The sequence below is a fragment of the Myotis daubentonii genome, chromosome X (genome assembly GCF_963259705.1).
Source record: "Myotis daubentonii chromosome X, mMyoDau2.1, whole genome shotgun sequence".
Taxonomy (NCBI): Eukaryota; Metazoa; Chordata; class Mammalia; order Chiroptera; family Vespertilionidae; genus Myotis; species Myotis daubentonii.
Window position 1 is genome coordinate 124,766,763 of NC_081861.1, and position 15,264 is coordinate 124,782,026.

Here is a 15,264-nt window from a genome sequence, read left to right on the forward strand (position 1 = left end):
CCTCTGTCCATTTCTCCTTATTACAAAACTATGAACTTCAATCCAATTTATGTGTAACTTAGTCAACATAGTTCTATCTGAATAACTTTAGGGAATTTAGAAGGAACATTCTCTACCAAACAGAGTAATTTTAGCTCACCTAAGGAGAAAAATGTGGTGTAGTCTGTTCTGTGATAATGTAATTGGAGTCCTAAGAAAAATTACTTCGTTGGAAATCACGATTTAAAGGCAGTTGCTTCAGTGGGAACAAAAGGGAGTAGGGGCAGTAAAGAATGTCTTCATGCCTGGCCGGTGTGGCTCAATGGTTGAGCATGGACTCATGAACCGAGAGGTCCCGATTTGATTCCCCATCAGGGCACATGCTCCGGTTGTGCGCGTGGTCCCCGGTGCGGGGGGTGTGCAGGAGGCAGCCGGTCAATGTGTCTCTTCATCGATGTTTCTATCTCTCTATCCTTCTCCCTTCCTCTATCTCTAAAATAAACAAAAACATATGTTTTTTAAAAAAAAGAATGTCTTCATCAATGTTGTCACTGGTGGCACCTCTTGGGACAAAATCAAAACAGTAGTAGTAGGGCCCTAGCTGGTTTGGCTCAGTGGATAGAGCGTCAGCCTATGGACTGAAGGGTCCCAGGTTCGATTCCGGTCAAGGGCATATGCCTGGGCTTGATCCCCAATAGGGAGTGTGCAGGAGGCAGCCAATCAATGATTCTCTCATCATTGATGTTTCTATCTCTCCCTGTCTTTTCCTCTCTGAAATCAATAAAAATATGTTAAAAAAAAAACAGTGGTGCCGAAACCGGTTTGGCTCAGTGGATAGAGCTTCGGCCTGCGGACTGAAAGGTCCCAGGTTCGATTCCGGTCAAGGGCATGTACCTGGGTTGTGGGCGCATCCCCAGTAAGAGATGTGCAGGAGGCAGCTGATCGATGTTTTTCTCATCATAGATGTTTCTAACTATCTCTCTCCCTTCCTCTCTGTAAAAAATCAATAAAATATATTTTAAAAAAAAACAAACAGTGGTAGGGACAGCACTTTTTGTCCTAAGTGCTAGATTCCAGCCCAGTAGCACATCCCTAATGGATCAGTGACATATCCAGGTGGCCTAGAGAAAATTCAGTCGAGGCAAAATGCCTGGATTCACATATACAGATGGAAAAATGTGGCTTGTTTGTGGTTTACTACCAAATCAATGGCAGTTAGAATTAGGCCAGGTAGTGAGTATTACTACTGATTTGTATTAGTTTTAAAGATAAAATTCAGAATCCTTGAATTCAGTGGGAAAACAGACAGAGGTTCTGTTCTCTTAGTTGTCTGTTCTGTTTTAATGAATGCACTCATCTTTTGGGGAAGGCTTGATAGTTTGAGAAACAGTTTTCTTTGTGACTAATAGTATCCATGCTTATTATGTGAGCTGAATGATTTACCCCGAATGTAAAAGTTTTCACTTTTTAATTTATCGCACCCACCCAGCCTAATACAGACACCACTGACAGGGGGACCAACTATATATTTGTGGGACTAAACTCTCACCCAAGGCTTAATTTTAATTAAGGTAAATACTTGAGTTAATGGTTCCATTCACCACTGGTTGAAAGAAACTTGCTTGAGGTTTTGGTTTTTACCCTGTACACCTCCTGTCTGATGTTTTGTTTCCCTTCTGATAGGTTCAGATTTCAGGTCAGTAATTAGCCAGCTCATAGTTCTAAAGGTACAATTAGGTCAAACTCCAGACGTGACCAAAGTTCAAGCTTATTTATGTTTATGAAATGATAGCCAAGGAAATTTCTGGATGGAGAAAATGCTTGTTTTCATAAGGCAGGCATTTCACTATTTCACGGTTTGTTTGCTTAGCAGTGCTGAACAGATTTGGAAATTAAAAGTCATTTTTAGTTTCTGTATTTCACATGTCTCTTCTAAATCATAAGAAAGTGGCCTAAGTGTCAGGATATATACATTATTTTCTCCTGAAACCCCAGGAAGACTAGAGGAAGGGAATTTTGAAGATGACATTAGCATACAAGGAAAGAATGGGAAGAGGGAGACAATGGGATTTTATTTTTTGCAACAGAATTAGTGATAACTGACTTTTCTTTAAAAAGTTGTTGACACTATTACAGATGTTCCCTATTTTCCCTTCCCTTTTATCCACCTCCACCCAGCCCCAACCCCCCCCCTCCCTCTGGTCATCACCACATGTTGTCTGTGTCCATGGATTCAGCTAATCTCTTCACCTTTTATCCAGTCTCTCTCCCCCATCCCCTCTGATCTCTGTCAGTGTGTTCCATGTATCCATGCCTCTGGTTCTATTTTGTGCATCAGTTTATTTTATTCATTAGATTCTACATATAAGTGAGATTATATGGTATTTCTCTTTCTCTGACTGGCTTATTTTGCTTAGCATAATACTTTCCAGGTCCATCCATACTGTCACAAAGTGTAAGATCCTTTTTCACAGCCGTATAATATTCCTTTGTGTAAATGTACCACAGCTTTTTAAAAAAATATGTTTTCATTGATTTTTAGGGAGAGGGGGAGAGATAGAAACATTGATGAGAGAAATAGCAACATCAATTGGCTGCTTCCTGCTTGGCCCTGCTGGGGGTCACGCCCACAACCCATGCATGTGCCCTGACCAGGAATCAAAACCAGTGACTAAACACACACACACACACACACACACACACACACACACACACACACACAAAGAATGACCTCTTGGTGCGTGGGCTGTTGCTCAACCACTGAGCCCCACAGGCTGAGCACACAGCTTTTTTTATCCACTCATCTACTACTGATGGGCACTTGGGCTGCCTCGAGATCTTGGCTATTGGAAATAACATTGCTATGAACATAGGGATTCATATATTATTTCTGATTGGTATGTTGGGATTCTTAAGATATATTCCCAGAAGTGGGATTGCTGGGTCAAATGGAAGTTCTGTTTTTAATTTTTTGAGGAAACTCCATCTGTTTTCCACAGTGGCTAAACCAGTCTGTATTCCCACCAGCAGTGCACAAGGATTTCCTTTTCTCCACACCCTTGACAACACTTGTTGTTTGTTGATTTAGTGAGGGTAGCCATTCTGACAGGTACAAGGTAATATCTCATTGTGGTTTTAATTTGCATCTCTCTGATGACTAGTGATGTTGAGCATTTTTCCATATGTCTATTGGCCATCTGTATGTCCTCTTTGGAGAAGTTTCTCTTCAGGTCTTTTGCCCATTTTTAAATTGTCTCTCTGGTGTTGAGTTGTATGAGTTATTTATATATTTTGGAAATCAACTCCTTATCAGATGTGTCATTGGTAAATATGTTCTACAAAATAGGTTCCCTTTTCATTTTGATGCTGGTTTCTTTTGCTGTGCAGAAGCTTTTTAGTTTGATGTAGTCCCATTTGTTTATTTTTTCCTTTGTTTTTTTCTGGGAGATGTGTCAGCAAAAATATTGCTAGGAGAGATGTCTGAGATTTTACTGCCTATGTTTTCTTCCAGGATTTTTATGGTTTTGCACCTTACATTTAAGTCTTTTATCCATTTTTTGAGATTATTCTTGTGTATGGTATATATTGAAGGTCTGTTTTCTTTTTTTTGCATGGACCTATCCAGTTTTCCCAACACCATTTATTGAAGAGACTGTCTTTCCTATATTGTATGCTCTTGCTTCCTTTGTAAAATATTAATTGACCATAGAGGCTCACTCTTCTGTTCCATTGATCTGTATGCCTGTTCTTATGCCAGTACCAGGCTGGTTGTTGTTTTTTAAATCCTTTCCCAAGGATATTTTGTCCATTGATTTTGAGACAGAGTGAAAGGGAGGCGGGGGAGAGACAGAGAAACATTGATGTGAGAGAGACACATTAATTGGTTGCCTCCTGCATGAGTCCTGACCGGGGCTGAGGATCAAACCAGCAACCAAGGTATGTGCCCTTGACCAGGAATCGAACCCTCAACCCTTTGGTCTGCGGGCTGACGCTCTAACCACTGAGAAAACTGGCCAGGGTAGTACCAGGCTGTTTTGATTACAATGGCTTTGTAGTAAATTTTGATATCAGGGATTGTGATACCTCCAACTTTGTTCTTCTTTCTCAAGATTGCTGAGGCTATTCAGGATCTTTTTTGGTTCCATATAAGTTTTTGAAATATTTGTTCTAGATCTGTGAAATATGCCATTGGTATTTTAATGAGGATTGCATTGAATCTCTATAGATTTCTTGGGGTAATATGGACATTTTAATGATGTTAATTCTTCCATTTCATGAACACAGTATATGCTTCCACTTAATTGTATCCTCCTCAGTTTCTTTCTTTAATGTCCTATGATTTTCCGAGTACAGGTCTTTTACCTCCTTGATTAAGTTTATTTCTATATACCTTATTTTTTGTTGGAACAGTAAATGGGATTGTTTTCTTAGTTTCTCTTTCTGATAGTTCATTATTGGTGTATAAAAATGCCACTGATTTCTGAATATTAATTTTGTATCTTGCTACTTTGCAAAATTCATTTATTAGATGTAGTTTTTTGGTGGAGTCTTTAGGGTTTTCTATGTACAATATCATGTCGTGTACAAACAATGACAGTTTTACTTCCTCCTTTCTAATTTGAATGCCTTTTATTTCTTCCTGTCTGATCACTGTGACTAGGACTTCTAGTACTATCCTGTATAATAAAAGCCTAATATGCTAAGTGTCCGACCGTTCGTTCAGCAAGTCGCTATGACGCGCACTGACCACTAGGGGTCAAACGCTCCATCTGGTAGGTTAGCTTGCTGCTGGGGTCCAGACGATCGGGACTGGGTGAGACGTGCCCTTGAGCCCTCCCATGGTCCCTCCCCGGCCCTGATCAGCCCTGATTGGGACTGGGTGATATGGGCCAGACATGCCCTACAGCCCTCCCATGGTCCCTCCCTGGCTAGCCAACCTCCCACGGCCCCTCCCCAGCCAGCCAGCCCCGATCAGCCCTGATCAGGACTGGGTAAGATGGGCCAGACACACCCTGGAGCCCTCCCGTGGTCCCTCCCCAGCGCCGATCGTGCACTGGTGGGGTCCCTCGGCCTGGCCTGCACCCTCTCGCAATCCAGGACCCCTTGGGGGATGTTGGAGAGCCAGTTTCACCCGATCCCCACAGGCCAGGCCAAGGGACCCCACCAGGGCATGAATCCATGCACCGGGCCTCTAGCTGTGAATAACAGTGGTGAAAGGGGACACCCCTGTCTTGTTCCTGTTCCTAAGCGAAACACTTTTAGTTTTTGCCCATTGAGTATGATATTGGCTGTAGGTTTGTTGTATATGGCCTTTATTATGTTGAGGTATGGTCCCTCTATTCCCACCTTGCTGAAAGTTTTTGTCATTAAATGGGTGCTGGATTTTACCAAAAGTTTTTTTCTGCATCTATTGATATAATCATGTAATTTTTATCTCTCATTTTGTTTATGTGAATGTATCACATGTATTGATTTATGAATATTGTACCAACCTTGCATCCCTTGAATAAATCCCACTTGATCATGCTATATTATATTTTTAATGTATTGCTGGATCCAGTTTGCTAATATTTTGTTGAGGATTTTAGCATCTATGTTCATCAGGGGTATTGGCCTAAAATTTTCTTTCTTGTAGTGTTTTTATCTGGTTTTGGAATTAGGATCATGTTGGCCTTGTAAAAAGAGCTTGGAAGTCTACCCTGCTCTTGAATTTTTTGGAATAGTTTGAGGAAGATAGTGTTTGGTAAAACTTGCCTATAAAGCCATCCAGTAGATGACTTTTGTTTGCTGGGATTTCTTTTTATTATTACTTCATAAGGTGTTATTGGTATCTTCAGGTTTTCTGATTCTTCCTGATTCAGTTTTGGAAGATTATATTTTTCTAGGAATTTTTCCATTTTGCCCAGCTTGTCCAGTTTGTTGGCATATGGTTGTTTATAGTATTCGCTTACAATCCTTTGTATTTCTGTGGAGTCAGTTGTTACTTCTCCTCTTTCATTTCTGATTTTATTTATTGGAGTCCTCTCTCTTTTTCTTGATGAGTCTGGTTAAAAGTTTATCAATCTTGTTTATCTTTTTAAAGAACCAGTTCTTGGTTTCCTTGATCTTTTGTATTATTTTTTTAGTCTCATTTATTTCTGCTCCTGTCTTTATTATTTCCTTCCTTCTACTTACTCTGGACTTTGTCATCCTGTTTGACTCTTGAAACCCTGTGGCTATATAACATTGACACAAATAAAAATGACAAATTATAAGAAAAACAAGGAAATTTATATTAAAAATCTTGTTTACTTTGTAAATTTTGGTTCCTTGTGTCAAACAGGGCCCATCCTGTAATGAATGCAATATGATACATTTCTTTCCATCTATTAAAGTTTTAGTAGGTTATGGTGTGTCTTCATATCTATGGTATTTGCGGGTCATAACTCTGACTCATTTTCTGAATCCTTTATCAGGATGCTTATTACAACATTGCTTATTACAACATTGCTCAAGTGGGAGGCTGTGATCTGTTTGAGAGCATGTTCCCTGGGATTGAAAATCAGGTTGTTTCCATGACGAAAATCAGAGACTGCTTAGTGCATTGTTAGCCCTGCAGAGGCCCTTCAGACCCGGAATTGGCCATTGTGCACCAGGGCTTTCCCTGCACTATGCACCCCGTTTGCCTGTGTTGGTGAGGGTGGGAGAAGAAAAAGTGTCCTTTCTGTTCTGTTAAGCAAACCTGGTGCTGTTTACCACTCCTCACTTCGTGTTACTGGCTTTTTGGTGGTCCTGTTGACCTAATGATGCTTAACTTATTACTAATTTATTTCTTTGTGTGACTGCTGTTTTCCCCTTGGGACACCTTCTGTTCTTGTTACACATTTCAAGTATCAAGATGTGTGATTTAAGGAGAGCTTGCACCCTTGTAAAACCTTTTTACCTTGTTTGTACTCCTGGTGAATTCACCATCATGCTTACATTTCTGAAGAACTGAGTTTCCAGACATGAAAACCTTTTCTTTCTGAACTCCTGGTTCACTTTCTAGATTTCTTTTTGTTGTTGTTGTTGTTAATCCTCACCCGAGGGTATTTTTCCATTGATTTTTAGAGAAAGTGGAGGTAGGGGGACAGACACACACAGAGAGAAACATAGATGTGAAAGAGACATATTGATTGGTTGCCTCCCGCATCTGCTCCGACCAGGGCCAGGAATCTGGCCTGCAACTGAGGTACATGCCCTTGACCGGGAATCAAACCCAGGACCCTTCAGTCCGCAAGCCATCAGTCTATCCACTGAACCAAACCAGCTAGGGCCGCTTTCTAGATTTTTTACGGCCTTGTACATACTCTACCCTTGTTAGTTCACACTTGATCTCTAGTAGACTGTAATATCCTGAGGCTGGGACAACTATCTTTCTTCTTAGTGTACCCACAATGCTGACCTAATGCATTGATGTATGCATTGCAAAATGTGTGCTGAGGAAATTATTTAAAATTCAAATTTTTGTTATGATTTGGTTTCAGTCGAGCCTTTGAGGGTACCCATCGGCATTGAATTTGTCAGCAACAAGAGAGCATGTGTCCCTGTGTTTCTGACTTCCAAATCTAAAACAGGAGGAGATTGGGCTAGGTGCTGTCTAAAGGCCTTCAGTCTCCGTGACTCTCCCCGCTCTCGACTTATTAAGCACCATTGAATGCATGGTCCGGATCAGCGGTTCTCAACCTGTGGGTCGCCAACCTGTGGGTCACAACCCCTTTGGGGGTTGAACGACCCTTTCACAGGGGTCGCCTAAGACCATCGGAAAACACATATATCATTACATACTGTTTTTGTGATTAATCACTATGCTTTAATTATGTTCAATTTTTAACAATGAAAATACATCCTGCATATCAGATATTTACATTACGATTCATAACAGTAGCAACATTACAGTTATGAAGTAGCAACGAAAATAATTTTATGGTTGGGGGTCACCACAACATGAGGAACTGTATCAAAGGGTCGCGGCATTAGGAAGGTTGAGAACCACTGCTCTAGATAGTCTGTTATGTTGGGTAGAAGGGAGAAATACAGTTTACAATTCAGATACAAAGACAAAGAGCAGCAGCATCATAAGACACAGATTAACAACCTGATAGTGATTCCAATATTGGTCTTATGCAAAGAAGCACCCAAGGATATTTATCTAATACATAAATTCAATGTACATAGGCAGTTGTTTTTGTTTTACATTTTTTGTTTACACTAACTTCTTTAGAGAAGGAAGGAGAGGAACCAGAGGAAATGAGTCTGATAAAACAGGAACCATTGGCTTTGGATGGATGATTTTACTTTTTTGTTTGTTTGTTTGTTTGTTTTGTTAATCCTCACCCAAAGGCATTTTTTTCATTGCTTTCTACAAAGAGTGGGAGGGAAGAAAAGAGGGGCGAGAAAGAGAGAGAGAAACATCTGTGTGAGAGAGACACATAAATCGGTTGCCTCCCACATGCTTCCCAATGGGGGCTGAGGATTGAACCTGCAACCCAGGTACCTACCCTTGGCTAGGAATCGAATCCACAACCCCTTGGTGAGCAGGCTGATGCTCAAACTATTGAGCTGCCGACCAGAGCTGGATGATTTTCCTTTTCCTGACTTAGGACCTAACTCACACTCTCCACTGTTTTCCCCTTAGAACACCTGTTCCCAGCAAGTCCAGCAAGAATGAGCCCCGGGTTGGGCTTTTGGGGCCCCCTTGTTGCATTTCTCTAGCTCATTCCTTAATGTTATTATATGTAGACAAGATAAACCCTGTCTAAGGATAGCACCAGTTGAGATCGTGTAGGTTCTCCTTTAATGAATACATATGGTTAATTAAAAATCTATGTTTGTATAAGAAGATATGCCACTGTCCTTAAAAATCTTTTAGTAGCTTAAACATACTATAATATAATATATTAATAACTGTTGTAGTGTACTTATTATTTATTCATAGCTAGGATCAACTTCAACCCACTGAAATGATGACAAATTTGAATGTTTCCTTAAGTAAACTTCAAATTAGAGCTTGAGTGAGTGCCATGGTCTCTGTGTAGGTCTTAGAGATTGTGCAAATGATGTGATTTACTCAAATACCTGATATCCTCCTGAGATTCAAGAATTTTGGTAGTTCCTGGGCAGAAGGTGCTTGTGTGACCGGCCCCCAGTAAAAACCCTGGGTGCTGAGCCTCTAATGGGCTTCCCTAGGCAAAGCATTGGCTGCATTTGTTTTCTGCTGGGAAAGGAGCGTACTCCTAGGCTGGGAGGTAGAGCCTCCAAGGCCTGTGCATGGATTTACCCAGGTTGCACCTGTGTTTTCTTCCCCTTGCTGGTCTCGTCATGTACCCTTTGCTGTGAAGGACCTAAGCCATTAGTATAACTATATGTTGAGCCCTGTGAATCATTTTAGCGAATCGCCAAATGTGTGGGTGATATTGGGGGACCCCCAACCCCAAAAGAGCATGTTGAAATGGAATTTGTTTTATTATGTTATATCATCTTCCCCTTAGCTTTAGAGGAAAACCATAAATACAAGGACTATTATATTTACATTGAATATTTCCAGGTCACAAGACCTTAAAAAACTGTTTGTATTCATCCTCCTCAAGCAAAGAGAAAGTAGTTTTTGAAAGCCACAGAAAACTCTAAGCTCCCTTGTTTAGACCAAATTAGTGATTAGATTTTTTTTTTGATTCTCACAATAGTCTTTCTTCCGTCCCTCATGCTATGGAGGCAAGCTGTTTGGGCCGGTTCATAAGTAAATGGGTCATAAACTTCACTCCATTCAAAAGTGACGTATTTATGAAAGTATTTATTTGTCCTACAGAGAGAGAGAGAGCACTGGCTCATTTCAAGTATTGTTCTCAGCCTAGATCAGAATGCTGAAGAGCATACATCACACATTTTGTTTTAAACACAATAGTCTGATTGTTCATTTTTCGATGGTGCAATAAATATTTCCCTGGGAAAGCACTACCAAATAGGTAAGACTTTTAGAAGACTGTTGGATCATAGACCTAAATGTGAGAGCTAAAACTAGAACTCTCAGAAGACAATGCAAGAGTAAATCTCGGTAAAGGAGTAAGTCGTGACCTTGGATTCAGTAATGGTTTCTTCAGTACAACACCAAAAGCACCAGTGACAAAATAGAGTTATTGGACTACCTCAGAACTTAAAAATTTTTGTGCTATAAACAATACTATAAAGAAAATTAGAAGACAACTCATTGAGTATGGAAAATATTTACAAGTCATATCTGATAAGAGACTATATCCCTATAACGAACTTTATAACTCATCAATAAAAAGACAAACCAATTAAAACTGGGCAAAGGATTTGAACAGACCTTTTTCCAAAGAAGATATACAAACGGCCAATAAGCACATGAAAAAGATGTTTGCCCTAGCCGGTTTGGCTCAGTGGATAGAGCGTCGGCCTGCGGACTGAAGGGTCCTGGGTTCGATTCCGGTCAAGGGCATATGCCCGGGTTGTGGGCTTGGTCCCTAATAGGGGCATGCAGGAGGCAACCGATCAATAATTCTCTCTATTCAGGGGTGGGAGTGGCCAGAGGGGGGGTGTCAATCGGGGGGGAAAGGAGACAGATGTAAAACTTTAAACAATAAAAAGTAATAAATAAATAAATAAATAGCTACCTAAATTAAATTTCTTCAAAAAAAAATATCTCTCACCATTGATGTTTCTATCTTTCCCTCTCCCTTCCTCTCTGAAATCAATAAAAATATATTTTTAAAAAAGAAAAAGATGCTCAATGTCATTTGTCATTAGGGCAATGCAAATGAAAAGCACAGTGAGATACCGCTTCACATCTACTGTGATGACTGTAATAAGAAAGACAGACAGTAACAAGTGTTGATGTGGATGTGGAGAAAATAGTTCATCAGTTCCTCAAAATGTTAAGCAAAGAGTTGTGATATGACCCAGAAATTCCACTCCTGCGCATATATTGAAGAGAAAGGAAAGCCTGGTCTGCATAAAAGCTTGTACACATGTCTATTGCTTCATTCAAACCAGTCAGACAGTAGAAACAAGTAAATGTCCATCAACAGATGAATGGTTGCACAAAATGTATTTTCATACAATGAAATATTAGTCATAAGAAGAAATGAAAAAAGAAATGAAGTGTTGATATTTATTATCAATGATACTTGAAAGCAGTATGCTAAGTGAAAGAAGCCAGTCACATATTGTATTGTAAGACCACATATTGTATGATTCCATTTATTTGAAGTGTCTAGGCAAATTCATAGACAGAAAGTAGATTAGAAAGTAGATGAGTAGTTGCTTAGGACTCTCGGGTAGGGGTGGAGTAGAGTGAAGTGTATCACTTGGGGTTCAACGAGAGAAAATAGAACAAGTAGGTATTGTATATTGAGAGGTTTATTGTCAGGAATTGGCTTAGGTGATTGTGGAGGTTAGCTAGGCACGTCCAAAATCCACAGGGCAGGCCATCAGGAAAAGCAGGCTGGAACTCTCAGGCATGAGCTGAAGCCATCCACAAATAGAATTTTTTCTTCAGGGAAATTTCAGTCCTCATCTTAGGCCTTTCAACTAATTGACTCAGGCCCACTTACATTAAAATCAACTGCTTATGGACTTTGATCATATCTCAAAATAACGTTCACAGAAGTACAGCACCTAGATTACTGACAACCTAGATTAGTTGTTTGAACACCTGGGGACTCTAGTCTAGCCAAGTTGACACATAAAACCAGCCATCATGGAGGAGGAGTGACTGCCAATGGGCTTCTTTTTGGGGGTGATGAAAATGTTCTAAAATTGTGATGGTTGCACAACTCTGAATATATGGAAAACTGAACTGCCATCTTTAAGTGAGTGAATTGTAAGGTTTGTAAATTATATTTCAGTAAAGATGTTTTCAAGCCCTAGCCGGTTAGGCTCAGTGGATGGAACATCAGCCTGCGGACTGAAGGGTCCCAGGTTCAATTCTGGTCAAGGGCACATGCCCGGTTGCAGGCTCGATCCCCAGTTTGGGGCGTGCAGGGGGCAGCCGATCAAGGATTCTCATCGTTGATGTTTCTATCTCTCTCTCCCTCTCCCTTCCTCTCTGAAATCAATAAAAATCTTATCTAATAAAAGAGAAACATGCAAATTGACTGTACCTCTGCTACACTCACAAGCCACGCCCACAAGCTAATCAGAGCGACCATATGCAAATTAACCCAACCAAGATGGCGGCTGGCAGCCACGGAGCTGGAGCAATCAGGAGGCTTGGTTGCCCCGGCAATGGAGGAAGCCAAGCTTACTGCCTGCCCTGGCCGGCTGTAACCTTTGCAAAAGGCAACAAAGTTCAATTATAGAAGATAAATAAATCCCAGAAAAAAAGAAAAAATGGAGAGGCTGGGAGCTTGGGTTGCCGGGGGGCGTGGTCAGCCTGAAAACGGCCCACAGCCCCTCACCCAGGCTGGCCAGGCACCCCAGCGGGACCCCCACCCTGATCCTGGACATCCTTCAGGGCAAACCAGCCACCCCCCACCCGTGCACCAGGCCTCTGTCCTATATAAAAAAAGGGTAATATGCAAATTGACCCTAACAGCAGAACGACTGGGAATAACTGGTCACTATGACACACACTGACCACTAGGGGGCAGATGCTCAATGCAGGAGCTGCCCCCTGGTGGTCAGTGCGCTCCCACAGGGGGAGCTCTGCTCAGCCACGAGTCAGGCTGATGGCTGCCAGTACAGCGGTGGTGGTGGGAGCCTCTCCTGCCTCCTCAGCAGCGCTAAGGATGTCCGACTGCAGCTTAGGCCTGCTCCCTGCTGGCAAGTGGATATCTCCCGAGGGCTCCCGGGCTGCCAGAGGGATGTCTGACTGCCAGCTTAGGCCCAACCCCCAGGGGAGCAGGCCTAAGCCAGCAGGTGGACATCCCCCAAAGGGTCCCAGACTGTGAGAGGGCACAGGCCAGGCTGAGGGACCCCTCTCCCCCCCGAGTGCACAAATTTTTGTGCACCGGGCCTGTAGTGTATTTAAAAAGCCTATGTAGCCCTAGGCAGTTTGGCTTAGTGGATACAACAGACTGAAGAGTCCCGGGTTCAATTCTGGCCAAGGGCCTGTACCTCAGTTGTGGGCTTGATCCCGGCCCTGGTTGGGGTGTGTACAGGAGGCAACCAATCAATGTGTTTCTCTCACATTGATGTTTCTCTCTCTCTGTCTCCCACAACCCTTCTACTCTCTCTAAAAATCAGTGGGAAAATATCCTTGGGTGAGGATTAACAAAAATAAAAAGCCTGTGCATTTGCAAATCCATGTTCATAAGAGCACTATTCACATTAACCAGAAGGTAGAAGCAACTCAGTTGTCCACTGAGTATGAATGAATAAACAAAATGCGTAAATCCATACAATGTAGTATTACTGGGCCTTAAAAAGGAAGGAAATCCAAAACATACAACAATTAAACAAAATCCTGTCACCTGCTACATTGTGAATGAATGTTGAGGACATTATGCTCAGTGAAATAAGTCAGTCACAAAAGGATTAATACTATGTAATTCCACAGATTCGCGGTATCTAAGATGGTCAAATTCATAGAAACAGAAAGAATGGTGTTTGCCAGGATCCAGGGGGAGGAGGAGATGGGAGTTCTTATTTAATGGGTACAGTTTCAAATTTGCAAAATGAAAAAGTTCTAGAGATTTGTTGCATAACAATGTAAAAATACAGGGTGGGGCAAAACTAGGTTTACACTTGTTTATATAGAAAATAAAACAGTAATTAATAAACAATAATACAAGAATTAACTGTGGCCCTAACCGGTTTGGCTCAGTGGATAGAGTGTCGGCCTGTGGACTGAAGGGTCCCAGGTTCGATTCCGGTCAAGGGCATGTACCTTGGTTGAGGGCACATCCCCAGTAGGGGGTGTGCAGGAGGCGGCTGATCGATGTTTCTCTCTCATCGATGTTTCTAACTATCTCTCTCCCTTCCTCTCTGTAAAAAATCAATAAAATATATTTTAAAAAAGAATAAACTGTGTTTCCTGTACTCACAACTGTAAACCTAGTTTTGCCCCACCCTGTACTTAATTCTGTCAAGCTATACACTCGGAAATGGTTAAAATGGGCAATTTTATGTTAGGTATTTTTTTATCACTATTTTAAAAATGGGAAAAAAGAGACTTCGTGTCCTGCATTGCCGGAGCAGCACCCTGTTTTCTGAACTCTTTCCTGACACCCTGTTCTGTCCCAAACAGTGTTGTATATACTCTCTGAAATGAGAATGGGGGAATTTCTTAAAATATAATCAACATCTACCTAGGGAGTCCAAGTGACATTGGCTCACTTGTTTCTCTTTGTGGCTTATTTAATTTCATTAACCTATTTCTTGGAAGCTGATGATATTTAGAGATGATGACATTACAGGATAAACAATTGAGGTAGAGTTGTTCATGTTTATTTTTTCTAATTAAGACAACTGCTAAAAGCAATTAAAAATCTGGTCTTGGATGATAGAAATGTGGCTGCCTGGCCCTGTCCGGAGTTTGGTGGACAGCAGGGAAGTCCCCTTCAGGGAAGTGACCCAGAGCCCAGACCTGCGTGACCTTCTGTATTCTAGACTATCTGGCCCCAGTTTCAGGATGAGAGTGAGGCAGAAGAGCAGCCCATGACTGAAGCGTTGAACCAGGAAGTATCCCCACTTCCTTGTTTACCCCTTTCTTCTTTCTGATCTATTGCTACTTGTCAGTTAGAAAGTTCAGCCAGAAGGAGGGACAGTTGGAACTGGTGAGGCCAGGCAGGCTGGGGGCCTTGTTCCTTCTGCCAAGAATGCTTTTGCCTGAGCCCAGTGGTTTTCAGTCAGGTGATTCTCCCCACCGGGCACACTCGACAGTGTCTGGAGACATTTTTGGTTGTCTCATCTTGGGAGGCTGGGTGCCACTGGCATCTTGTGGGCAGAGTTCCATTGATGCTACTAATAAATTTCCTCCAGCCCTAACCGGTTTGGCTCAGTGGATAGAGCGTCGGCCTGCGAACTAAGGGTCCCAGGCTCGATTCCGGTCAAGGGCATGTACCTTGGTTGCGGGCACATCCCCAGTAGGGGGTGGGCAGGAGGCAGCTGATCAATGTTTCTCTCTCATCGATGTTTCTAACTCTCTATCCCTCTCCCTTCCTCTCTGTAAAAAATCAATAAAAATATATGTATATTTTTTAAAAAACTTCCTCCAATGCACAGGACAGCCTCACAACAAAGAATGATCTGGAACCAAAGGTCAGTAGTGCTGGCAGTGAGCAACGCTGCCCTGGACTTTTGTAA